The following is a 4,326-nucleotide window of genomic DNA, read 5'->3' on the forward strand; positions in this document are numbered from 1 at the left end:
AGATCACCCTCATCCCTTTCCTGGGCCTCACCATGGGAAGGTGCTAAGGTGCTCTGCTTTAAAGCTTTTTCTTCCTAAAATGGGAGTCTTTCAGCTCTGATCCAAGCACTGGCATCCTCCCCAGAGCTCCTGTTTTGGGACTAATTGTGTCCAGAAGAGGAAAAGCAAGCCAGCCTTCCCTTGTTTTCCTGTCATCATTTGCTGGGTATCATGTCCCTGCATTGCCTGTCTGTTTTCCCCTGTCCTACCTTCCTTATCCTTGTTCTTAGTAGCCCTGCCCTTCATGGAACTAAGTTGGTTGTTTAACCTGTTGAGTCCCTGTCCTTCCTGTCCTCCTTTATTACTTTGTGGCTTAGGTTCCTCTGCAATGCCTTCCTCATCTTCCTCTGACCCAGAGTAGCTGGGGAGATCAGACCTGTCCTCTCCCAAATTCTTGCCCAGAGCCACTCCTGCCCTTACACCTGGAAGACAGGTGCAGAAGAGGCAGAGTGACCTGTGCTCATATCCCTAACGTGGCAATTCCACTTCCCTCAGCCTTTCTGCTCACAGAGCCCACACCTGCTAGCAGTGCTTATTAATGCTGATTAGCCTGACTAATGTGATTCTTGTGCACACATCTTAGAGAGACCAAAGCCCAGAGGGACAAGGAAGGAAGAAATTGCCCTTGCACATGGCTGTGCTCTTTCCTCTTGGCAGGTGCTTGTGGAGGGAGGGCAGAGCTTGCTTGGAGCCCAGGAGGAAGCTAGGCTGCCATAGCTCCCTAAGCCTAATAGGCCTAATAGGCTCCCCCACATTGCAGTCAGGGACTCATTTTCTGGTGCAGAATTGGAGATCTTCAGCTTTGCTGGGTCCTGATATATTTGCAGTGTGACTGAGGGCTGGAAAGTCTGCAGCTTTGCCTTGCTACTGTTTTCTGGGCTGTAACACGAAAACCTTGCAAAGACAGAAGCGCTTTGAATCATGGGCTGTCCTGTATGTAATGCAGGTGAGAGACACAGCAGGAAGAGAAAGAAATTCAACTGTTTCTGGATACTCATCCCCTGGCATGTCAACAGACTGCAAATATCTGTGTGTTGTGACTCAGGCTCAGGGTTAGCAGAGATTTTGTATCCCAGGCATGACCGAGATCCCAAGAAATACATGAGAGATTTTACACAGTCTTTCTCTGCTGGCCTCTGGGCAGCTGGTAGAAGAGGATATTTCTAATTCACTTTATAGGATTTTAGATGCGCAAGAGAAGCACAACACATCAAAGAGGAATGAATGCTGTAATTCCCTGAAAGGTCGGGGCTTTTTACGGAGCTCTTTATGGCTGTTAAGCTCTTTAGGGAATGCATTCTGTCTACCACAGACTCTGTGGTGGTAGTATGGCATGCAATGCCCATCCATCTCGATTACTATTTCAGCCTCTGGGGAATGATCCAGATCCTCAAAGACTGCTAAGTACTGGATTTAATTTGAAATCATCGGGAATTTCGCATCTAAATCTTTAAATACTCTGCATGAAAGACTGCCCTGCAAAAGCTGACTTGTGTGTGCTTTACCTTTGCAGTCTCGGCATGTTTTTAATGATGCATGGAATCACTCACATTGCCCTTGGAAGCTGCTATATTTTGACATGTGTAGCTGTTGTCATTAGAGAAAGGGCAGGTTGGGGTAGGAACGGGACAATTCCAATTCCTCTTGGTGATCACTAAGAGGCAACCCAAGGAGATACACTGAGCAGAGGGATGGTGCAGATCGAGGGGTGAGAGACCTTGCCCCAGTCTCCAGAAACACAGAGAACTGAGGTATGCTTCAGCAGCAATGGGAACTGGCTGGTGGAAGGTGCCCCCCAAAACTGTACTGTTTGGGGAAATACTTCTGATGATAGCTTAGTTTTTCGTTCTGGTTTTTGACTTTGTGCCCTGAGCACAAATGGGTGATTTAAAATAGGATAGAAGTTTAGCAAGTACTGCACCCTGAGGAAAAGCAAGATGTGTAAACAGTATGGATTAAATAGTGAGCTCAAAAAGTCACAAAAAAGGAGGTTAGTTTGTGAAAAATTTGACCTCTTTCCTATTTTTGGAGGCTGTGTCCTTGATAAGGGACCAGACCCTGTTCTGGAGCTGGTATGAAATGAAGAAGGACCACTGAAAGCTCTGGATAAGGCAATAGGCATTAAAAATGAAGAGAATTATCCAGTCTCAGGAGGCTTTTATAGGGAGTGAATAATACACTGACGGTAAGGGGAATTCAGACTACCACAAGAGAAGTTTACAGCAGACAGACAGAGCTTTGACTGAGATGCTGTTTAGGAACTTAAAAAAATCTAAGCAAATAATCTTAGAGATTTTATACTGACCTCAAATGAACAACTGCACTGAGAAAGATGTTAAGACATTTCTGTATATGGCAAAAATACTGTTGATAGCAAGAGAATGGGAGGTGTGAATCTCTGGGTTGTTGGAACAAAGAAGCTAAAATAAGCTGTGCACAGGGCCTGCACATTTCCTCCTCTTTCTCTGAGTAGCCTTGGCAAAAGAGTGCTGTTAACAACTCTGTATATGTGACACACATTTTCATTACAAATAGCTTGGGAGGCATGAAAATATCTGAGCGTTTGTGGTGGGTTGGTGGGCTTGAGTTTTCGGGAGTTTGCAGGGAAGTGCAGACCTCTGAGGCACAAAATGACTTTCTCCAAAGGAGGGGTTGGTGGAAAATGGTGGCAGAAATTTGAAGTGGCCAGCCTGGCTGAGAAGTCAGAGCTTGATCCATGTGTGCATCATTTGACTGATGTTGGCTGTGAGGTGCCTGTATCAGTGATTTGCAGATGAATAAGGAAATAGATGAGGCAGAAGGAAACCACAGTACAGTTGGGCCCTGGGAAGGGAAATGATGATGAGGACAACAGTCTTACCTCCCATGGGATAGTGCCACAGTATTGGTGGCCCTCATCACCACCTCCTGGAAGGAAAATCCTCTACAAAGGAATAGGGGTCCCAGCAGAAGGGCACTGAGTCAGCTGTATTGCTCAGGAAAGAGGTCGCATGCTTGGCCATGGCAATTACTGGCAATTACAGACTCCACTGTCTGGAATAGGTACTGGAGCACCCCATTCCCTGTATTGCAGTGATACTGACGGTTCAAATTTTAGTCCCATTGGATTGGGCAGGGAAAAAGGTCAGGTGAAACATACATGCGTTGCAAGAGGCAAACTCTTGCAAACCCCATTGCAAGAGGCAGTGTGAGGCATTGTTTATGTTGTGTTCCTGTGGCATGGAGATGGCCGTACCACAGGTCCCAAGGAAGCAGAGTACTCCAGGATGCTCTAGCTTGGACCAATGCTTGCTCTTCTGACTGGTTACACCAGTGAGTGCCAGGAAAAGCTGATCACTAGACTTGATGAATTCGTGGTAGTCTTCCAGTTGGAGTGGCCATGGACATGTGAGTGAGGTGTGGAGCAACAACAACAGTTACTGCTGTTCACCCACAGGTTTTGCACTTTTCCTAGGATAATTTTATTTTTTTGCATTTGCATTGTTTCATTGATATAATGTTGTCTAAAACATTCCCCCACCATTATGGCTAGAATTTTGCAGCATCCTTAGCCTATTTAAACCTTTAAGAGCCTTTAAACATGGCTCTTTGAAACATCCTAGTGAGTTTGTACTGGGGTGAATTTCAACCTAGATGCCTGCAACAGATTCTTTTTCTGTGCTTGGAAGTATCAACGTTTGAGTGACTGAGTGGATGGGCTGATGGGGGAATTAGAACAGCAAGCCCTGATGTTACAACATGACAGGAAGAAAAACCAAACCAGAATAGTATAGCATCATAGTCTGGTTCTGGTTTTCATCTTGGCTGTTCCTCGGGGAAACAGAGCAGAACAGCAGAGTTTGCTGGGCTGCATGTTCATTTTCACAGATTTTTGTACACTCATCTGCAATTCAGGGGATTTAGTGATCCAAATACAGGTGGAGCATATCCTTAACCTCTCCCCAACACAGACAATGTTTATGAAAATATATGTATGTTTTCTTATAGCTGTCTCATAGCCAAGAGATGCTTGACTTCATCTCTTCCCTGAGAAGGTTCAGACTTTTTCAGGAACAAATGAGTAGTCACTAGTGATATGTGGGTTAGAATACTTTCTTTCCCATTCCATTGGCATCTAAAATCTTTGTAGTGGATAGCTCTGGAAGCATCCCTCTTGTCCTTTATTCTTAAGCACATGCCCAAGGCACAAAAATCTTTCATTACAAACCAGAGCTATCCTGCTTTCTAAGTCATCCTAAAAGTGTTGCATTATGACGACAAACATGAAAAGAAAACCACAGTAAAGAG

The sequence above is a fragment of the Corvus cornix genome, chromosome 2, assembly GCF_000738735.6.
Source record: "Corvus cornix cornix isolate S_Up_H32 chromosome 2, ASM73873v5, whole genome shotgun sequence".
NCBI classification, from domain to species: Eukaryota; Metazoa; Chordata; class Aves; order Passeriformes; family Corvidae; genus Corvus; species Corvus cornix.